General features: G+C 43.8%; 1 long non-coding RNA gene across 1 annotated transcript; it reads left to right on the top strand.

Annotated features, from left to right (window-relative positions):
* LOC147581526 (uncharacterized) lies at positions 1–23,843 on the top strand. Its single transcript, XR_015249691.1, has 3 exons — positions 1–216; positions 1,565–2,630; positions 23,689–23,843. It is a non-coding gene; the product is annotated as an uncharacterized LOC147581526 (long non-coding RNA).

The raw sequence follows: 23,843 nt of genomic DNA, 5'->3' as shown, positions 1-23,843 counted from the left end.
GACAGGAGGTATGTGTTGGAATGCAGCACAGGGCGGGGAGGACGGTGTCAGCCTGTAGATAAAGTCAGCTTTTTATTAAGGTGAGGTAATGAAAGGAGCATCTGAAACAAAGATGAAGGATCTGGGATGGTTTATTTCCAAGAGCTGGCTGGTCTCCCCGGGCGCCCTGAGGAGAGCTCAGGCCGAGCTGTGGAGGAACAAGAATGCAGAACGAAGGTGAGCTTGGTTGACAACAGTCCACAGTGAGTTTAACAAAGTGAGAGGTGGCTCAAGACTCACACTGATGACAAGAAAACAGATACAGGAAGATGTATTCTCCCGAAATTCTTTTCAAGTTTGTTTTCACTAGTGGGTACATATTCTCCCTCCCACCCTTGAGACCTTTATTTGCTTAGCAAATCCAAGCGTGTGCGTACCTGTGCCCGTGTGTGTGTGTGTCCGCGGGCATACGTGTGCACGTATGTGCGTGTGTGCACAAGACAACAACAGCTTATTGCACCTTTGCTATGTTTGGAGATGGGGGCCGGTGTTTCCTTTGTGATCCCTGCAGTAGACAGTTGAGTGTAAAAGATTCCAGAGCAAATAGATGCTTTCCTGACTCTCTTATTCAGCCTGCTGGAAAAGAAATAAAAAACCAAAGTAATGTCAGTTCTGACTGAGAGCTGAAAGTGGAAGCAAAGGTTATCTAAGGACCACCTTAGGAGATAAGCTCAAGTTCCCTTCATGGCATATTCTTTCCAAAGTCTCATGATCTGAAGATTTCTTGCTCCTTTTGTCTTCTCCCTACAGTGGGGGAGAAGGGAGAAGGTGACGGTCCCTCCTCTGGCCCCTTGCTGGGAAGGACACCAATACGAAAATAGAGGGGGACAGACCCTTTTTTTTTTTTAATGTTTATTCATTTTTGAGAGACAACATAAGTGGGGGAGGGACAGAGAGAGAGGGAGGCACAGAATCCGAAGCAGGCTCCAGGTTCTGAGCTGTCAGCGCAGAGACCAATGTGGGGCTCGAACTCACGAACCGCAAGATCATGACCTGAGCACAAGTTGGACACTTAACTGACTGAGCCCCCCAGGTGCCCAGGGACAGACCTTTTTGAACACCCAGCAGTGCCTTGTGATTTGAAGCCTCAGCAAAGCAGCTAAAACAGTAGGGAAGCAAATTAATGCAGTGACAGGAGCAAAGGCATGAGAATGTAAGTGAGCCCCATAAAGGCTGTGTTTGCAAAGTATGTAGGGCTGTACTCACAGATATGTGTGTGTGTGTGTGTGTGTGTGTGTGTGTGTGTGTGTGTGCATGCTCATGTGCATATGTGTGTGAACAATCCTCTGCAATAAAACACGTGGTCAGGAAAAATGTCTGCTTTCTTGCATAAACAGAACCAATGTGCCCGGCATAAAAGGGAAGAGCATTTTATTAAGACCTCTTCTGAGAGTACAAAAACCTCTCTCCAAAGATAGAGAAAGGGTTTTCCTTTTTCGTGAAATATAACTGGTCTCCGGATCCAGCTCTCCCTTCACTTTGCCCTGGTCCCAACAGCTTTTCTTTCTGTTGTTATTTTTAACAGAGAACACAAGTTTCCAGTTGACAGAGTCCACGGTCAGCTCCTTCACTGAACATTGCAAAAGTGACACAGGCCTCTGGCTGCCCCTGTAAATAAACAGGGCAGGGGACACCAGAGTGTCCCAGCACGTCCCTCCAAATGCCCCTGCTGGCGGCGCGGCCCTTCCTGGAGCCCCACTAGGGAGGCAAGACGCGGTGGGGCCCCTGCGCCTGAGGCGGCCCCAGTGCGGTCAGCAGAGACCTCTGTCCACACCAGCACTCCTTCGGAATCTGTCCTGTGTTAGTCAGGAATGTTCTTCAGATAAGTAACTGAGCAGAATGCAGGCCCTCAATCAAAGTTATCCAAGGACAGCAGGGATCTTTATCATGTGGAAGGCAAGGGCAGGCATGCTTCTGAGACTCCTCAGCGAGAAACCCGAAAACGATGATGACACAGAGCTCACAGACTGAATTGCGGAAGAATGTGGCCAGGGTACTTTCTCCAGGATACCTTTGACCTGGAACTGCAAACAACCACTTATTTCCTTGCCTCGCTCCTCCTATAAGAATGACCCCAAGGGACTGCAGATTACTTAAAGTTATATTTAGCAAGTCATGGAGGCGACTAGTTAGCTCCAGTCAACTAGCCTTCCTTCAGAGGCCTGGATTCCTTCATCTTCTCCCTCTGCCTCCCCCTTTAGTCCTTCCTGCTGGCTGACCCTTAACCCCTTCGTGGCTTGAGGAATCCCCTGCTGGCCCCAAACATCCAGAACAAGTGCCCAGGTCCCCATACTTCTCTCTTGGCAGCCTGAAATTCCGCTCGACAGAGTTCTCTCTTGGAGCCCGAGCATTTTTTGCCATCCAGTGTTTCCTAATAAAATGATGCAAGGACCCTTGGGAAGAGACATGACTCAAGCTTTTATCAGCTCACAGACGGAAGAATGGGCACAAGTCATGGCTTTGGAGGAGAGAAGACTGGCTGGAGACTGAAGAAGATGACTTCTGGCAAAAACGAGAAGACTGATGACTCCCCAGGATCCACTTTAGTGGAGCAGAAGGAATGAAAAAGAGCATAAACCCACAAGGACAAAGTGAGTGGAAGAGGGCACAGAGGACAGAGTACATGACTTGGTCTCAGCTGTGAATAAAGGTCACAAACGGGGAAACCCTGAACATCGATGTAATCGAAATCTGTGAGAGGGAGGAGGGGGCACGGGCGGGAGGCAGTGGGGGTGAAGCCCCGGGTCTACATCTGCCATCTTAGAAAGGCATAGTCCACGGAAACACGGAGAGATGATCTCTGAGCAGGCCTGCATTTTAGAAACGCAGAATAAATGGGGGGGGGGGACCTGAAAAGAGGGGGATTAGAAGCCAAAGGAATGCAGCAAGGACTCTTGCTTTCCTTTCAAATTCTAGAGGTGTTGGGGCGTGGGGCTGGCTCAACCGGTGGAGCTGTGACTTGCCATCTCAGGGTCAGGAGTTTGAGCCCCAGGTTGAGTGTAGAGATTACTTAAATAAGTAAGCATTTTTAAAAGTCTCAAATTCTAGCGGTGTTTAGTTTTTAGACCATGTGATGTGTTTCTTTTTCCATGAGAAAAATTAAAATGTAGAAACGTGACAGAAATGAGATGGAGTAAGAGGGAATGCCTGGGATTTCAAGTTCCTCCCCAGGGCTGGCTGGGCTGGCGTGTTCCTGACCCTGAGCCACGCAGAGACTGACTCCACCACACCCTTGAGAGGAGGGCAGAAGGCCCTGCCAGTGCTTTTCCGAAGTGTGACTTAGAATTCTCCGGAGTCCTTGTTTGGCTTGAAAGGGGGCAAAACTGGGGTGAACCCGGAGGACTGGAAAGCTGCAGGTCTGCGGGGCGGGAGAGAGGGAAAGAGGAACTTGAAAAAGGCCAGTTCCAGCCGAAGAATTTGCATCTTCTTTGCTTCCCAGGGATTTCTGTTTTCCAAGTTCGCTGAGGCCCACCCTGGCCTTCCGGTGACGGCTCCCGCGCTGCGACTGCACTTGGGGACTCAGCAGCACCTGCAGGGGGCACCGTGGGGCGGATGTGCCGGGGAGGGCGGGGCCTGGGCCGGCAGGGCCCAGGGGCTCCGAGCCTCTTCCAGGACCCCACGGGCCCCTGTGCTCCGGTGTCTGGGGAGCTTGGCCTGGGTGGGTGAGCAGGTCGTTGACTCTGCAAACCCAGCTCCCCCCTATAGCCCTCCCAATGCTTCTCCTTAAAGCTAAGAAGTGCAGTAAATAAACCCCGGGACCTGGCTGCCAGGATCCCCAGGCTGTAACTCACAAGCTACCACCCCTCAGCATCATCCCCCTGGCAGGAATGATGCCTAGGGGGAAAACAAATTGCAACACTGTGCATGGGTAGGACTTGCAAAATGCATCAAATGAGATAGTATAAGGAACTCAGCAAAGCCCCCCAATATCCAGCACTAAAGAAAATCTTAGTTATGACTATGATAATTATTAGCACCTACTTTGGCCGCGAAATGTGCTAGAAACGGTGATACTTTTACGCTGTATTCTCTTACCGCAATACACACTTTTCATCTTCTAACTAATTTTTAAAAGCTTAATAAATCCATTGTTTGATTATAAACAAATCCCTGGATCCCAGACCTTTCAGCTTTGTAATGCATGAGAAATGAAAGGGCCTATGTTGCCCAAACAAGCTGAAAGGAGAGTTGATAACCTTCTGGAACCACCTCTCTTTGTCCTACAGCTGACTAGACCTTCCGACTACCAGTCCTTGAAGACGATGTAATATTCTACTGAGCGAACCTGTCACGTTTTTTTATAATCATTCCCCAAGTGCTGAACATTTAGATTGTTTCTTACTTTTCAAAGTATTTATGATGCTGGATGAACATTTTTGTTCAAAAGGCTTTTTTTCCCCCATATTTAAGATTATTTCCTGTGTTAGAGTCACTACAGGGAAATATTAAAGGGGAATGAAGAGTGTAAAGGGCTCTTGAATTTTATTCCCTAGGTGTTGTACTAATTTATAGTCTTACTGAGACTATTCCCATTTTATTGAACTCTTGCTAACATCAAATACTATCATTTTAATATTTAATATTTAGTATGTTAAAAAATATTTATTTATTTATTTGTTTGTTTATTTATTTATTTATAAATGTTTATTTATTTGAGAGAGAGAGAGGGACACAGCATGAGTGGGGGAGGGGCAGAGAGGGAGACACAGAATCTGAAGTAGGCTCCAGGCTCTGAGCTGTCAGCACAGACCCTGATGCGGGGCTCAAACTCAAGAATTGTGAGATCATGACGTGAGCTGAAGTCTCACACTTAACCGACTGAGCAACCCAGGTGCCCCCATTTCAAAAATAATTTAATTATTTTTAAAAGAAAATGGCATTTTCTTTTAATAATATTTCTTAGATTACTAGTGAGATTGAACATTTTCTTTTATGCCTGCTAATTCATTTTGAATCTTCTGTTCATATTCTTAAAGCAATTGTGCCTCGTTGGGACCAAATATGATAAATATAAATATTGATTATCCAGATCCTAAAACATCATACTGTTAATTACTTGACTTTTATTTTTTTATTTTTATTTTTTGCATTATTTTCCTACTTTGCCTCAACAAGCCCTTATGGCTTATTGGTCACAATTTTTAAAATTATGAAACAGTTCATGTATACAAAGGTATGTTATACATGTGAAGGTATAAACATTAATTTTCAAATGAGATAATTAGGGGTGCCTGGGTGGCTCTTCGGTTAAGCATTGGAGTCTTCATTTTGGCTCAGGTCATGATCTCACAGTTCAAGAGTTTGGGCCCCACCTGGGGTTCTCTGCTGTCAGTGCAGAGCCTGCTTCAGATCCTCTGTCTCTCTCGCTCTCTGCCCCTCCCCCACTCTCGAAAAATAAACATTAAAAAAAATAAAATAAGATAATTAAAGTATTAAATAAAATACTTGTAAAAACATTAGACTTTCACTTATTGCTATGATGGAACCAGAGTTCAGAGTTCCCATCCTACCTTAACCAATTAAAAACATGGGGGAAAATATATAGAAAAAAGCAAACCAGTTTTCGGGCACTAGACAGCAGACAGTGTCTTGACAGTGACCCCTGAGAGAATGCAAATGAATGAGATGAGCCCTAAAATCACCCTCTTTATTACCTGGAGAGAATTTCCAGGCCAAACCATAGGGAGAAGGAATCTAAGCACAACCTGAGCTGAGGAGACAGAACTGAGAATTTGGGCAGGCCAAGGCAGCTAGAATTTGTAGGGTGGAGGACTGTAGAGGACAGAGTTGCCTAGAGAGGGCGCTCTAGAACCTGCCATTGGTACTTTGGATTTCTGCTGCATGCCATTCACTGCAGGACACTAAATGAAGCTGGAGGAAGTTGTTGGGGGGAGTTCTTTTTGTTATTCTTTTTTCTTTTTTTCAAGATCTGCTTTATTAGTTTTTAAATGTTTATTTATTTTTCAGGAGGGGGAGGAGCAGAGAGAGAGGGAGACAAAGGATCTGAGGCAGGCTCTGTGCTAACAGCAGAGAACCCCAGGTGGGGCTCGAAATCATGATGACCGGAAATGATGAGCGGAAATCAGACGCTTAACTCACTGAGCCACCCAGGTGCCCTTCTTTTATTCTTGCAACTTATTCCAAGTTTGAAATTGTTTCAAATTTCAAAATAGAAAGGTGTTTTAAGTGAAAGGATGTTAAATGGCGTATCATGCTAACATTTACCAAGAGAAAGGGGGAGTGTCTGTATTAATATCACACAAAGTAGATTTCAGAGCAAAGACTTGCCAGAGATAAAGAGTATCTTTTTATAATAGCAGTGGAGTCAATTCAACAAGAGCACATAACAATCCCAAGCATTTATGCCCCATGGATATTTATTTCCAGTATCTTTATATTATAAATATGGTGACAAAATTCACATGTGCAATAAGGCAATTTATTATAGGTAAATTTTGTGTCTCTCCTGAATCTCCATTCTCTGTGATATCAAGAGTCAGAATACTCAGCTGTAGATATTTTCAGTCATTTCAGGTTTAAACTTGGCCATTTTGTATTTTCCTTCACTCTCTACCTCTACAGAGATGATTCAAGTTCCAGGGCTTGATGTGGTGGCGGCATCTGGTCCTTCATCATGGGCTCACCCAGGTCACTCCTGAGGTGCCGTTTCCCATCTGGTCTTGTTATCACATCTGTCTTCCGGGCATGCATCCTTGACATCCATATCTTAAGATGGTCTCTGGTTGTTTGTCCATGCACTCTATACTCTCATTGTAATGAACATGGGCTATTAGAACTGGAGAAAAATTGGAAGGTTACCTCGGCTGTTTCTGTCTAAGCCTACTCTGTTGGTTCACGGGGTTCCAGTAGAAAGTGGGGCATAACATCTGTCCACTCTTGGACTCCAATAATGTATACGGAATTCTATTGTTGAGTGAGCATCAAAGAGGAACAGGGTACCAAGACCAAATTAAGAGGTGAGCAGCATCTTATTCTCTTATGGTCTCTTTAACTCTCTTCCTCTAGCCTGGGAATCCTTGTCTGGCCCTCCCAGGGAGCGATATAGTCCAGCTCTTTGTCTGCTCTCTTTCTAGTCAATTGTTTATGGCACAAATTTTAGATTCTTTCATAGTTTTGACACTTAAAAACTAAGTTTTTGAAACGAAAAACTCCTTTATGTCTCAAAATGTCCATTAAAAATTAGGTTTCCATTCTTTCCAAATACTTCAGGGGTAGATCATTGTTTAGTTTTCTTAGTGGCTTAAACCAATATGTGTTTATTTTCTTAATCAGAAGTTGAATGCAGGTCTCACTCGGCTAAAGTCAAGGTGTTGGTAGGGGTATGTTTCTTCTGGAGGCTCTAGGGCACCATCTTGCCTTTGGCATCTCCTAGAGCAGCCCACATCCATTGGCATGTGGCCCCTTTCTCCCCCCAAAGTTACCAGCACAGAGCTGAGTCCTGCTCATGCCGCCATCTCTCTGGTTCTCTCTTCTGCCTCCCTCTTCCATTTATCAGGATCTTGGTGATTACATCGGGTGCAGCACGATAGTGTCATCTCAAGATCAACTCATTGGCAAACGTAATTCCATTTGAAATTTCATTTCCCCTTTGTCATATAACCTAGTATGTTTACAGGTTCCAGGAACTAGGGCATGGACATCTTAAGGTGGCGGGGGGGGTGGGGGGTGGGGAACAATATCATGCTCACCACAGGCAGGCCTAGCTTCAGCCAATTAACCTGATCCATTCCTCTGGCTACAGTCTTTGGTGTATAGTTACAGGCACACAGCCTTATCCTGGTATACAGTCATTGGTATAGCCATAGATGTATAGCCTGATCCAGTCCAATTAGACTGAATGTCAACTCTAGCTAAGAATGCTGGGACAGGAGGACTCTCCCTCTTCTTCTAGACCTGGCCTGCCCAGTACAGTAGCCAGTAGCTACTTGGGCAGTTGAGCACTTGAAAAATGCAAGCAGTGTGACTGAGATGTTCTGTTAAGTGTAGAATATACACGGAGCATTGAAGGCTTAGTACAGAAGAAAACATATGTAAGATACGCTATCAATAATTTTTTTAAGTTTATTTATTTATTTTGAAAGACAGAGAGACTGTGCACACACTCCCCTGCGCGAGCAGGGGAGGGGCAGAGAAAGAGGGAGTGAGAGAGAATCCAAGCAGGCTCTGCACTGACAGTGTGGAGCTTGAACCCACAAACTAGGAGATCATGACCTGAGCCAAAACCAAGAGCCAGCTGCTTCACCGGCTGAGCCACCCAGATGCCCCTGTTATCAATCATTTTTAAATGATTTCATGTTGAGATAATATTTTGTAGATATTAGGTTAAACAGAATATATTATTGGAATTAATTTCACTCTTTCCTTCTTGTTTTTTTAAACATGACTACCAGAAACTTAAATCACACACTATGGCTTGCGTTATATTTCTACTGGGCAAGGCTGTACTAGATGGTGTTGAGAATAGAAGTGAAGGCTGGGACTACCATAGCAATTTTTGTCTGTATGTGGGAAGTCAGCTTTGGATGAAGCTGCAAGTGAAGCAGGCAGAGCCGAGAGAGAAAGAAATTGGCTACTTGATAACACCACTGGGCCACTGGTTCAACCAACCGCGAGCCATCCAACCATAATCTTTCCTCTCTAACGTCCCCACAGACTTTCTATCCCCTCCTCCTCAGCCCTACAAGTCAACACTCGTCCTTCCACTCAGAGACTGCCTGTGTTAATGTTTATTCTTCCTAACTGAAGCCAACATTCTATTCCGGAATGTGTAACTCAAATTGAGTTGAAGTCAAAAAGTACAACAATCTTACATCATCCCGTGAGCAGCGTCCAGGATGTGTTTGCTCGCAAGACAGAGCAGCGGGGAGGGGTGACTTCCCACTTCCTTCTTCTGGCACCTTCTTGATTTCACAGTCCCTCTGCTCATCTTCAAGACTTTGGAGGATTTGATCCCTCTCCTCAAACGGCCATTGCCAACTCATTCTCACAGCATATAGCTGCCAGCTCCTTGAAGATGAAGCCCTGTGGCTTCCCTTGTCGTTTTGCACTTCCTGGCCTTTTTGACCCCTTCAGCTTTGGTCTGTTCTGCAACTTCCACTGTGTAGGATTCTTTTCAATGTTATAGGACTGGGCAAGTTCATGGTCAGCACCAGCAGCTCAAGTTGTTCTGTAAGCCTCCTGTTATTGCTGTCTCCTTCCGTTCCAATGGCCTTAAAGCTGTGTCTGTCTGCCCCTAAGCAAACTCTAGGATGCCTTAGAAAACTGTAGACAAGTTTTCAAAATTAGAATAAAGCTTTGCCAATAACAATACAGAAATCTCATAGGCGTAAGGTGAGAATGTCACAATAACAGAAACAGCATGAGGCTGAAAGCAAAAGCCCACCGGAGCAGCCATGTGCTCTTGCTTCAAAAGTCGTCCAAGCCTGGCAAGCTTTGTTTCCCCAAACATAACGCAAAATTTTCTGTGTCTCTAATGTTGTATTGTGCACCAAACTAACATTGACCCAGTTTACCTTTATTTCTAGGGAGGCTTTTGTTATGGGGGTGAGGGCAGGGAGGAATCACAGATCTGAGATAAGGATATTCTAGGATATTTTCTATGTAATTGCATGCTATTTTTTGCCAAAAAAAATTAAATAGCTTTTTAACAATTCAGAGGTTATTTCATTTATGAATAGATGTAAGATTAAAATTATTCAAAGACCTTATAAAGACTCTATGACTAAAACAGGCTGTATTAGAAGTTAGAAGTGGGATTTTGCCATTGTTTGATTGCATTATGGCCAGGGGCACAGGACTTCCTCAAGCCTGTGGCTCACACCTCCAAGGGGCTGATCTGCTGGGAAGAAAAGTCGAATGGGAAACAAAGCATGACTTGGTAATCGTTGGCCAAGTCCTCCATACTCCCAAATTGGGTCACGTTGGTGAACGTGGGTTGGAGAATGTGGCTGAGGCCAGGATGACACAGTGGGACTTTCTGTTCTCTGCCCTCTTGCCCCTAAGATGGCCTCAACAGAGCTGCCTTAAGCTAACAGACCCACCCCAGTGCAGGGAGAGAGGAGCAAGGACAGAGAGACTTGGCCAGACTTGACCACTCGGGGAAACTGAAATTGACCCTTTCTTCTGCTTATTATCTCAGCAGGCAGGAGGCAGAAAGGGCCTAACACTGCCTGGAAGAGGAAGCTGCTTCAGAGAGTGCTTACCACAGGGGAGCAGAAAGTGTGAGGGGGAGTGCCATGGTGCCATAAATGACAACTTTTAAAATGCCTCATGATGAATCATCAAATTTACCCTCCCTCTGCATAAAGCAGAGCTGGGGAGGGGCACAGAGAGGGGCCAAAATGTGAGTTGGGGGGAGTCTGCTCTCTGAAAGTCAATACTTAGCATGGAACCTCATACCTAGGAGTAAACTAGCAGCTATTTGCTACTTGTTTGCGGAATGAGTATCTTTATTCTTATTTATTATGGAGTTATCCACTTGTGCCTTCATGCAATGCTTCATTGAGTGTTTGTAATTAAAAATACTTTTTTTTATGTTTTATTTATTTTTGAGTGAGTGCATAAGCAGGGGCGGGGCAAAGAGAGAGGGAGGGACAGAGGATCTGAAGTGGGTTCTGTCCTGAAAACAGTGAGCCCAATACAGGGCTTGAAATCCCGAACTGTGAGATCATGGCCTGAGCTGAAGTCAGACACTCAACTGACTAAGCCACCCAGGAGCCCTTGTAATTCTTTTTAGATACTTTTTTTTTTTTTAATTTTTAGAGACAGAGTGCACGAGGGGGCAGAAGGGAGAGAGAAAGAGAATCTTAAGCAGGCTCCATATGGAACCCGAGGCAGGGCTCAATCCCACAACCCTGGGATCGTGACCTGAGCCAAAATCAAGAGTTGGACGCTCAACTCACTGAGCCACCCACGTGCCCCAAGCAATTGTAATTTTTAAGCTATAATATCTAGCTCCTCCCTTCAAAGAGGTTGTAATCTAATTGAGACAATACGTAAACACAAAAAATTTTATTTGTAAAGATTGACTTAAATGCTGAAGAGAATAATATAAGACATAAAGCAGCCAACGGCTGCTCTCCGGTAAGTTTTAAGGTCAATACTTACTGAAGCCTTTCCAAAGAAGGATGACCACTGAGTGAGGCTGGCCAGGGAGAGGCCGGGGGGAAATGAGATTTCAGCTGGACCTTATAAAACAGTAGTTACAAGTCAGAAAGGAGAAGGGAAGTTGGGAGAATGTTCCAGGAAAGTACAGGGACGACCAAGGTAGATTCCAGAGACTGTGAGTAAAATCATTTGACCAGAGCAGAGAGTTCTTCAGAAGAACTGTGGAAGGTTGGATTGACAGGTTACGTTGGCATCATATTTTGAAGGAGTTTACATGCCAGGCTAAGGGATTTGGACTTTATTTCTAGGCAATCAGAAGCCATTCAAGGCTTCTAAGCAGAGTTACAACAAGATCAAAGGGGAGTTAAAACCAAGCCTTTGGAAAATAAGGCTTAAAAGTAATGATATAGTAGTGTTAGGATCGTGGATATGTTTTTCTTCTCTATTAACATTCTGCAATGATTTAGTTTTTATCATTCAAAATTATAATCAAGTCTTTTCTTGCTAAAAAGTAGAAGTAATTTTCTTCTTGGTCTCTCTATGCTGTGTTTCCTCTTTGAGAGCCTTCTTGGTTTTAAGCATTTGTTTTCAATTTGCAATAAGTTGAAGTGTCAGACTAACTTGCTGTCCCTCTTGTGATTCCTGTCCAATAGAGTGTGGGCATCCCCTTACCATAGGCATAATATCTCCACTGCACTTAGCTAGAGAGTCCCTTGCCATGGGAGATCATGAGTTGCTCCTACAAACACCTAATCAGAAAACTTTGTTTCTCTTCTTCCATAATCTCATCAGCAGAAAGGAGTAGATATTTCTAAGTCAGTTCATTTCCCCACCAAACACACAGAGAGGACTCATTGGCTTTTTACTGGACTCCTGTCCCGGCATGTAGTACAAGGGTCTCTTCTAAGAAGTTATGCTGGGGGGCATCTGGGTGGCTCAGTTGGTTGAGCATCAGACTCTTGATTTCAGCTCAAGTCACGATCTCAGGGTCGTGGGACCCAGCCCTGTGTTGGGTGAGGAGCCTGCTTAAGATTCTCTCTCCCTCTCTCTCTCTCTCTCTGTCCCTTTCCCACTCGTGTGTGCGCACGCGCTCTCTCTCTCTCTCTCTCTCTCAATAAATACATAAATAAATAAATAACCAGATAAATAAAAATCAGATGCTATGCTGGGAAGGTATCCATGCTGCCAACCACAGAGCTGACGGTGTGGTCGTGTGGTGGCTTTGCGACGTCAGCCTGGCTGAGCTGCCCTATGTACCCACTACTCTCCTTCCCGTATGTTTCTAGCTGGGGTTGGCCACAAAAGGGATCTGCGCAAGAACTGGAAGATGGGAGTGGAGCAGTAGCCATGTCTGCTCTCGGAAGGTCCAGGCAAGCCAGTCCCTCTCATGGCACACGCCGGTTTTTGTGGATCCAGTGGCTCCACTGTAGGGAGGGAAGCAGACTGGCAAATGCCGCAGCTCTCATGGGCTCTCTTTCTCAGCTCTTCCACATCCTAGACCTAGGCCAGGTCCCAGTGTGGCACCATTGCCAGAGCACCGGCCTCTCCTACAGGTCCTCCATGGTGACGGAGTCAGGGGCTTGGAGCCGGGGTTCCGGTGAGAGGCAGATATGCTTTCAATTGCCCCTCCTGTCTGCCATTTTGCACTTGTCTTTTCTTCCCACCGCTCTGCCTAGCACTTGGCCCCAGGCACAGGAGGAACAGCTGGACTGAGACTGTTTCACCCGCTCTCTCAGTTGAGTTAAATCTCTACAATAAATCCCTTATTTGATGTCACTCCTAGTGGTTCTGCTTCTCGAGTTAGTGCTACCTCGTACATGAGGTTTTCCCCCAAACCAGTCATGATACCCCTAGATTATGTGGAGACACTTAGTACGGTAAAAAGAGCACAAGTTGGGAAGTCAGATAAGTGTCACAATTTCATCTTTTCAACCAACTTGCTGTGTGACTTTAGTAATGTCACTTAACCCTCCAAATCTTGCTCTCATCGCTATGTTTTTTTCCTATTTTTTTTAATGTTCATTTATTTTTGAGAGAGTGAGAGAGACAGACTGTGAGCAGGGGAGGGGCAGAGAGAGGGAGACACAGAATCCAAAGCAGGCTTCAGGCTCTGCGCTGTCAGCACAGAGGCCAACGCAGGGCTTGAACTCACAACCTGAGCCGAAGTTGGGTCGGAAGTTAACCGACTGAGCCACCCAGGTGGCCCCTCATCACTGGTTTCAAGGGGGTTTTGACTAGGTGGTCTCTAAAGAGGTTCCCAAGTTTAAACATACAAGTGAATATATGATATCAAAGTTTATTTTTAAGAGTTTCTGAACTCCTTAAAAGCAGTTGTGAAAATTACACTGTAACAGAACTATTACTGACTGGTTAATTCCAAATTTTATGACGATTCTTCTGCTACTCAGTTATGGTAAACACTTTCTGGGGCACATGCAAAATTCACAATTCCTCATTCTTTGGGAACTGCCCCTGGTGCATTAGGGTAGGTCCCGGTCAGCCATGTTACTATTATATGACCGCCTCCTCCCCTTGGCTGTTACTAACTAGAGCAGAGGTGGACACCTGGCCCAAGGTGGACCTCAGGTTCTCCCTCCTGGAATTGAGAATTGGGAGCAGAAAACTGCTGGTCAGCCTCTGTTGGTGCCCCAACCCCCAGAAACACTGGGGTGGCCATGTTCCCATATTCCTCCACAAGGTCCAGAGAGGCAGGAAAAATGTGTCTGAGTTGAGAAAGACAAAGAAAAGAGGCAAAGAAAAGAGGTATAGAGAAAGAGTCCTATTGGTTTCTGGTCCTAGCCTGGCTGCATTCCTGCCCTTGGTTCCTTGAGACAACCTGTGGTTTTATTTTTTCCTCCTTTCTGTTTATGCTGGCTCAGGTTCATCTTTATTACCTGTCCTCAAAGAACTTTAACTGATAAGCCAGTAGGAATATCTGGGGTGTTTTTTTTTATAGAAATTAGTTTAAAACTGCTTATTGATTCTTATTATGCTTCTTCATTCAAAGCAGAAACTTTGGTTTTGAAAAATTACACAGCTCTGTTAGAAAATGGACATTTTTGAACTGCTAATGATATGTATCTGATAGCAACAGTAAAAACGACTTCCTTAGCATCAGCCTCTTGCTCTGTGGCAAACAGTCATTAACCCTCCAGCTGAACATTCTCCTACAAACACATAATGAATCACTAATGGTCTCATATTGGAGCACTGGGCTTGGCACATAAAGGTAGGGTTCAGGTCCCAGTACTGCCATTCACTACCTGTGTGCTCTTGGGTAAGGGCTTAAGGTCTCTGGCCCTCAAATATTCCATCTACTGCATAGAAACAATCCCTTCTTTACAATGTTGCCGCGTCATTTAAATGAACTGCTACATGCCAAAACACTATAAATCATAAAGCTCTTTACTAATGTGAATTTGGAATACTGAATATTTGAACAACTGTGTTGACATATAGCAGAAAACACAAGCAAGAGAAGGAAGACAAAGGAAATACTGTCAGACAATGGGCTTTCAAGTGGAGTGCCAAAACCTCAATGGAAAATTCCCTTCTCCACCCAGTTTAGCTAAAATAAGAGTGACTGTAATAACAGAAATGAACTCCTTCTTCATGTTTACACTAAGGTAGAGAAGTAATGTTGTTCTTTCCTACAATCCAATCATGCAAACATGGGTATAAACAGAAATTCTAGCATACAGACTCAAAGACATGTTTCTAGAGTTTTAGCTCAATGAGATGTGACACATCATCTATATATACAAACACTTCTATGAATGTACATAACACCCTATATATGGTATACACATATTTACATGGATGGCGAAGATTCCAGAGTGAGAGGCTAACTGGGATAACCACTGGGAACCCAGACATGTTCAGGCACGCCTGAAGGGCCAGGATGTGAGACCACCCAGGATCTATTTACATGAGGACCTGAGATGAGGTACACAAGGGACAATGATGGGACATGCTGGACACAGAGTAGACCCCCAAGAATAGGATCACCTGCCTTTGGGAAACAGAAATCTGTGAAGCCCTCCTTGCCCCAGACCAATGTGTCCATAGAGGAAGAGGGGCCATAGGTGCAAGCCTGTTGGCCCTAGAACTGCAGTTTAGGGTGGCAGGGACAGCCAGTTCCCTACAGTGTGCTGCACTGGTGTCACCAAGATGTCCTCAGTATCCCTCTCTTGTGACCAAGAACTAAGAAGACAGCTAGAACCATAGAGTCTGTGTGGGCCAAGTAAGAGTGTAAGAAAATACCGGTGAAGTCATTTCCTCCTCACTTCAACATGGTGCCTGTTTATTAAAAGCCAATAAGGTAGGGGCGCCAGGCTGGCTCAGTCAGAAGAGTCATGTGACTCTTGATCTTGGGGTTGTGAGTTCAAGCCCCACGTTGGGTGTAGAGATTGCATAAATAAATAAAATTTGAAAAAATAAATAAATACAATACAATAGAAGCCAATAAGGCCTATGGAAACAAGAGATGATGAGGGGCGGCACCTGCCCTTTGTTCTCTGGCCCGCCGACCCCACCAGCTCACGTCCACCTATCTCCCTCCACTCTGCATTTGGCCATGCCCATGGCAACGCCCTCCCCACCCAAGGGTGAGGCTGCTGGTACTAACAAACCCCTCTGCCTCAATTCAAATGCAGAGGTTTGCATTTACTGTGCCATAGCAACCTGGCGTACCGTGACTCCTCGCCATGGTGATGTGGTCTTAACAGGGCAGACAGCGTGATCCTTTAATGCATAAATCATGTCACTTCTCTGCTCAAAACTCTCTAACGGCCTCTTGTCACACTCAGAGGAGAGTCCCTCCTGTCCTCATCTCCATTGACTTCTACTTTCAGAGGGGATCCAGGTTTTGTGGGGCCTGAAGCTTATACAGTTTGGAGGGCTTTTTAAGAGATATCATACAAAATTATGTCTGGGCATGAATATTTATTTACAATGAGAAAACCAATCACAACAGATTAAAAATCTTCCCAACTCAGGGCTCCTGGGTGGCTCAGTCAGTTAAGCAACTGACTCTTGATCTCGGCTCAGATCATGATCTTGCGGTTCATGGCATCGAGCCCAGCATCAGGCTCTGTACTGACAGTGTAGAGATGATCTCTCTCTCTACACTGCTGCTCTGCTGCTCCCCGACTCGTGCTTGCTCTCTCTCTCTCTTTCAAAATAAATAATTTTTTTACAATCTTCCCAGCTCAATTTTCCCTTCCCTAGATCTCTAAAAAGCTGAATGTCAAGTGTCCAACACTATCCAGCTTGGGGGGGGAAGTGTGATGGAGGGGAAACAGAGGAAGACGGAGTCAGCAGTCATAATTAAGTGTAGTTGAAATATCTTATTTTTGTAAATTTTACAAAACGTGTGACCATGTGAATGCACCGCTAGTCTTCTCTCAGGGCTTGGAGGGGACCCAGGCAAGTGAGGGGCCCTGCCTGGGCCCTTTGCTGCTCTAGCCATGTTGGCCTCCTTTGTGTGAAATCAGCAAGTCGTTCCCTTTTCAAGCCTTGGCCCTTGCTGTTGGCTCAGTCTGAGATATCTGAATGCTTTCCTTGCTCATCTACATCAGGTCTCCGCTCAAATGCCATGTGTCAGAGGGTCCTTTGCAGACATTCTATATGAAAAATAACACCCAATCCATTTCCATCCCTCTTGCCCTGCTTTATTCCTCTCCCTGCACACGTTAGCTCCAGATATGCCATCTAGTCCTCTGCTGGCTGTCTCCCCCTACTAGAATGTGAGAGCAGAGACTGTTTGCTTCACTGCTTTATCCCCAGCACCCACCACAGTGCCTCGATAATGGTAAAGGATCAGTAAATCCTTGCTGAATCGATAAATATATATATTTTAAGATTTTATTTTTTTTAAGTAATGTCTACACCCAATGTGGGGCTCAAACTCACAACCCTGAGATCAAGAGTCACATGCTCTACTCACTGAGCCAGCCAGGCGCCCCTGAATCAGTAAATATTTTGATAATTACAAGTATTACATTGCAAGTACTTGTTGACAGGCCTCTATTAGCCAGTATGATTCTTGAGAGCAAGGGACTTATCATCCCTGCATTTATTTATTCAACAAAGGTTTCTGAGCGCTCTTTGTGTATTATCAGTCTCCTAGAGCTGCCATAACAAAATATCACAGACAAGGTGGCTTAAACAACAGAAATTTATTTTCTCACATTTCTGGAGTCTGGAATTCCAAGATCAAGGTGCTGTGAGGCTGGGTTTCTCTTGAAACCTCTCCTTCCAGTTTGCAAATGGTGCCTTTTCACTGTGTGCTCACGTAGCCTTTCCTCTGTGTGCACCCATGTGAGAGATCTCTGTCTCTCGCTGTGTCTCCTCTTCTTACAAGGATACCAGTCCCATCAGATCAGGGCCCCATCCTCATGACTTCGTTTATGACTCACCCTTAATTACCTTCCTAGAGATCCTGTCTCCAAATACAGTCACTTTGGGGGTTAGGGCTTCAACATGAATTTTGAAGGCACACAATTTACCCTGTAACACCATGTCAGGTGCTGGGGATGCAGTATGACCAAACCAGTCCTGACTCCAATCCCCATGGAATCTGTGGCACATACTCCGAAGAGTAGAACCTGATAAAAATGCTCAAGATGGGGGGGCGCCTGGGTGGCGCAGTCGGTTAAGCGTCCGACTTCAGCCAGGTCATGATCTCGCGGTCCGTGGGTTCGAGCCCCGCATCAGGCTATGGGCTGATGGCTCAGAGCCTGGAGCCTGTTTCCGATTCTGTGTCTCCCTCTCTCTCTCTGCCCCTCCCCCGGTCATGCTCTGTCTCTCTCTGTCCCAAAAATAAAAATAAACGTTGAAAAAAAAAATAAAAAAAAAAAATGCTCAAGATGGGGATATGCTGAAGAGAGAGTCAGAAAGGACTACAGGAAGCAGGAGACACCCATAACAGCAGCAATAATATTAGCAACATTGATTTCATACTTCTATGCGCCAAGGACCATTGCAAATAAGAAACAACAGGTAGATACTATCATCCTCACTTTACAGCTGAGTTAGAGAGGATGTACCCCTTGCCAAGTTCGTACAACCAGTACATGGCAGAGATGGGATTCAAACTCAGGCAGTCTGCTCCCACAGCCACTGTGCGATAGAAGGTTTGAGAACTGCCCCATTCCCCTCACCTTACATAAGATGAAGACCACATGACAGTAACAGCTATGTGGCAAGCTGATGTCAGGATTAGTGACAATGTCTGTAAAATTACAGATTATTACACTGATGACTCCCAGTGAGTCAGGATCCCTGGTAATCATGGTATTCATGCCTTTGGGTAGTCTCCTCCCACACTGGCTCTGGGCTTGGCCTTCTGACTTGCTTGACTGATGAGACACAATTGTGACACAAGCAGAGGCTTGATAAACGCATTGGGGCTTACCCTATTGGAATCCCGATGCCATGTAAAGAAGTTTATCCTAGGGAAAAAGAGAGGTTGCAGTCTTCTAGGTATCCCTGCCAGGTGGAGCTATCTTAGACCTTCCAGCTCTAGCCAACCCACCAGCTAAATGCAGCTTCCTTTTTTTATTTTTAAACCAAATCTTTATTTATTTTTAAAGTAAGTTCTATGCCCAATGCGGGGATTAAATTCACAACCTCAAGATCAAGAGTCGTATGTCTACTGACTGAGCCAGTCAAGCGCCCCTAAATGCAGCTTCTTGAGTTAGCCCGAGCAAGACCAGCAGAACCATCCAGCCAAACCACAAATTCATGAGAAATAATAAATGGTTTTGTTTTAAGCCACTAAGTTTTGGGATAGCTTGTTAAGCAGTGATACATATGGATACATTAATTCCTATTACTATGATCTGTTTTTACTTAGAATACTTCTGATACCAAATGTGTGGGCTTCCCCCCCCCCCAACATCAACCAGTTCTTTAACTCTCTAGACACCGAGTTCTCTAAAATTTAATTCAATTCTGACACCAACTACCCAGAATTAGTACAGACCCCATAGGTTAAGGGCTCAGTCCCACAAGACTGCCCCAACTTCAGAGGCCAACTGTAAATCCAGACCTCCCATAATTGACTGATCAGCTACAAAGTTGGGGGTTTGTGGGGGATAGTTCCCACAACCTTGTTCTCAGTCTTAATAATTTGCTAAATGGCTCACAGGACTGAGGAAAAATGGTTTATTACTATTACCAGTTTAGTATAAAGGATACAACTCAGAAATAGCCAATGGAAGAAATTCACTGGCAATGGAGTTGGAGGGCAGTTGGAGGGCAGCATCCATGCTGTCTCTAGTGAGGCCACCCTCCCAGCACCTTGTTGTGCTCACCGACCCAGAACTCCCCTAGCCTTGTAATTTAGGGGTTTTATGGAGGCATGATTGATTAAGTCATGGCGATTAACTCAGTCTCCCCAGAAGTCAGAACTTTCAGCACCAAACCCTGTAATCACATGGTTTGTCCCTCTGGCAACCACCCCCAGCCTAAAGTTATCTAGGGCCAAGAGTCACCTCATCAGCATAAACCCAGGCATGGCCAAAAGAGGCTTATTATGAAAAAGAAAGATGTTTCTCTTACTTCTATCACTCAGGAAATTCTAAGGGTTTTTGAAACTCTTGTGCCAGGAACCAGGAACAAAGATCAAATATATATATATATATATATATTTCTCATTATATCACAATGTCACACTCCCATTTTAAAAATACTTATTTGTGCCTCTGAGGTAAGCATTATGCTAGGCTTTAGGGATACTATGGTGAACAAGACCAAAATGGGCTGTTCTTTCACATTTTTTTTTAATTTTTTTTCAACATTTATTTATTTTTGGGACAGAGAGAGACAGAGCATGAACAGGGGAGGGGCAGAGAGAGAGGGAGACACAGAATCGGAAACAGGCTCCAGGCTCTGAGCCATCAGCCCAGAGCCCAACACAGGGCTCGAACTCACGGACCGCGAGATCGTGACCTGGCTGAAGTCGGACGCTTAACCGACTGCGCCACCCAGGCGCCCCAGTTCTTTCACATTTTAATGGAGAAGACAAATTAAAACAACAACAACAATTAAAATCACTGTACATTGTTCTGTGTACTATGATGAACAAAATTTAGGAGGTAAGGTAGAGAATAACAGCAAATGAGATCTGCATTTGATAAGGTGACCAGTGAAAATCTCCCTGAGATGAAATTTAAGTGGAAACTTAAAAAATGAGAAGAAAGAGGGGCCTGGGTGCCTCAGTCGGTTAAGTGTCTGACTTCAGCTCAGGTCATGATCTTGAAGTTCGTGAGTTCCAGCCCCACATCAGGCTCTGTGCTGACAGCTCAGAGCCTGGAGCCTGCTTTGGATTCTGTTTCTCCCTCTCTCTCTGCTCCTCCCCCCACTTGTACTTTCTCTCTCTCTCTCTCTCTCTCAAAAAAAAAAATAAAAGAAAAATTTTTTAAATGAGAAGAAAGTAGCCATGTAGAGTTATATAACAGATCCTCAATAAGTGATAGTTATTTATTAATAGACATATAAAATTATTAATGGATATTTATTAATTATTTATGCAATTGGTACATAGTAAAAGCTCAATATATATTAGTTCTCTGCCCTTCCCCTTCCTCTGTGTCACCATTATTATCACTCAGGGTCCAGTCAAGAAAACAAATCACATGAGGTATATCAACAGTGAGGATTTAATATAGAGAATTTGTTATAGGTGTTGGAAGGCTGAATGAGCAAGAAGGAATCCTGAGGTCATCTGGAGGGTTTCCGGAAGCAACTAACACTTCCTAGTGCTAAAATAACTAAAGGGAAGGGGTTGGGAGATACCCGAACCCAGATGTGTGGAGGAGTGGCTCATGGAGAGAGAGCGTCACTCAGGTGCTATTGATATCTCTGAGGGGGCTTGATGAGGTTGGTTCTCAAGGAGCATCCAGTTAGATAGAGGCTGGAGCCAACAGCTGTTCCTGAAGCCAGTGCTGTTGTTGGAGTGGGGGGTTGGGGGTTGACTGGAAGGCAAGTTATCAAGTTATCACAAGAAGGAAGACCCTTTCCCTACTTCTACAACCTCCAAGTCTCCCCCTAAGCGCCCACTATTGGCAGGGCCAAGCAGGAAGCCAGGAAGCAAGACACACTATTAAAGGGACATTGCAGAGTCCAGACCCAGGATGATAGAGAAGAGTATTCAAGGGTGGATTTGGAGCTGAGAAACAACAGGCAAAGGACTAAGGTTGTCCAAGTTGGTCCTATCTTCCTCATGTGTTTTTCCAGCATGTGATCCAGTATAGCATTTGTCCCGATTATCTGTTATTATTTTTTAAGAGAGGATTTTTGTTTTTGAAAATAGTTTCTGAATATAACTGTTATTTATGTGTATCAATAAAACTGTGACTAGGTTTGTATATGTAATATAATACCTAGAGCAACCACTAAAAAGCTAATTAAGAGATACACTAAAAAACACAATAAGAAATAGGTGGAATTCTAAAAAATGTTCAAGGAAAGGAAGATACAAAATTAAAATAGAAACATGAACAAATATTGTTAAAATGTCTATACTACTCAAAGCAATCTACACATTAATGCAATCCCTATCAAAATACCAGCAGCAATCCTAAAATTTGTACGGAACTACAATAGACTCCAAATAGCCAAAGCAATCTTGAAAAAGAAGAACAAAACTGGAGGTATCACAATTGCAGATTTCAAGTTATATTTCAAATCTGCAGTAATCAAAACAGTATGGTGCTGGTACAAAAACAGATAAATAGACCAATGGAACAGAAGAGAGAGCCCAGAAATAAACCCATGATTATATGATCAATTAATCTTTGAGAAATAAGGCAAGAATATACAATTGGAAAAAGACCGTCTCTTCAACAAATGATGCTGGGACAACTGGACAGCTGCATGTAAAAGAATGAAATTGGACCACTTTCTTACACCATACACAAAAATAAAATGGATTAAAGACCTAATGTGAGGCCTGAAACCATAAAAATCCTAGAAGAGAGAACAGGCAGTAATTTCTCTGACATCAGCCCTAGCAATATTTCTAGATACATCTCCTGAGGCAAGAGAAACAAAAGCAAAAATAAACTATTGGGACTATATCAAAATAAAAGTCTTCTGCATAGCAAAGGAAACAATCAACAAAACTAAAAGACAACCTACTGAACGGGAAAAGGTATTTACGAATGACATATCTGATAAAGGGTTAGTATCCAAAATATATAAGAATGTATACAACTCAACACCAAAAGAACAAATAATCCAATTAAAAATGGAAGATATGAACAGACATTTCTCCAAAGAAGACATATAGATGCCCAACAGACACATGAAAAGATGCTCAACATCACTCATCATCCGGGAAATGCAAATCAAAACTACAGTGAGATATCACCTCATACCTGTCAGAATAGCTAAAACCAACAAGAAATAACAAGTGTTGGCAAGGATGTGGAGAAAAAGGAATTTTCATACACTGTTGGTGGGAATGCCAACTGACGCAGCGATTGTGGAAAACAGTTTGAAGGTTCTTCAAAAAGTTAAAAATAGGATGGCCATATGACAATAATTCCACTACTGAGTATTTACCCAAAGAATACAAAAACACGAAATTCAAAAAGACATGTGCACCCCTATGTTACTACAAAATTATTTACAACAGCCAATTTATGGAAGCAGCCTAAGTATCCATGACAACATGGGTGGATCTAGAGATATAATGCTAAATGAAATAAGTCTGTTGGAGAAAGACAAGTACTATGTGAGTTCACTCATATGTGGAATTTAAGAAGCAAAACAAACAAACAAAGGAAAAAAGAGACAAACCAAAAATCAGACTCTTAGCTATGGAGAACAAACAGATGGTTACCAGAGGGGAGGTAGGTGGGGGGATGGGTGAAAGAGGTGATGGGGACTAAGAGTACACTCACCATGATGAGCATGGAGTAATGTGTAGGGTTGTTGAATCACTATATTGTACACCTGAGACTAACATGACACTGTATGTTAACTATACTGGAATTTAAATTAAAAAGATTATGGTGAATAAAGAAGCCAGTCACAAAATCATATATTGTATGATTCCATTTTTATGAAATGTCCAGAACAGGTAAATCTACTGAAACCAAAGAAGAGTATTGCTCTTCGGGGACTAGGGGGAGAAAGGAGACTGGAGAGGGACCGCCAGTGAGTATGAGATTTCTTTTTGGAGTAATGACAATGATCTGAAATTCAACAGTGATGATACGTGAATTTTATGGTATATAAATTATAGGGGCGCCTGGGTGGCGCAGTCGGTTAAGCGTCCGACTTCAGCCAGGTCACGATCTCGCTGTCCGTGAGTTCGAGCCCCGCGTCAGGCTCTGGGCTGATGGCTCAGAGCCTGGAGCCTGTTTCCGATTCTGTGTCTCCCTCTCTCTCTGCCCCTCCCCCGTTCATGCTCTGTCTCTCTCTGTCCCAAAAATAAATAAACGTTGAAAAAAAAAAAATAAAAAAAAAAAATTACAACTCAATAAAGCTGTTTTTTTTTCTTTTTTAAAGAAAGCAGGAGTAGCTATGTTAATATTGGATAAGGAAGACTTCAGAGCAAAATAATAACCAGAGACAGAGAAGAACAGAAAGAAGAAAGAAAAGAATAGAAAAAGGAGGAAGAAGAAAGAAACAAAGAAACAAAGAAAAAGAAATTGTAAAAACTT

Source organism: Puma concolor, chromosome B1 (assembly GCF_028749965.1).
Source record: "Puma concolor isolate L17-30 chromosome B1, mPumCon1.1.hap2, whole genome shotgun sequence".
In the NCBI taxonomy this organism is placed as follows: Eukaryota; Metazoa; Chordata; class Mammalia; order Carnivora; family Felidae; genus Puma; species Puma concolor.
Note: the sequence above shows the minus strand (reverse complement) of the source record. Positions and strands in the feature narration are given on the sequence as shown.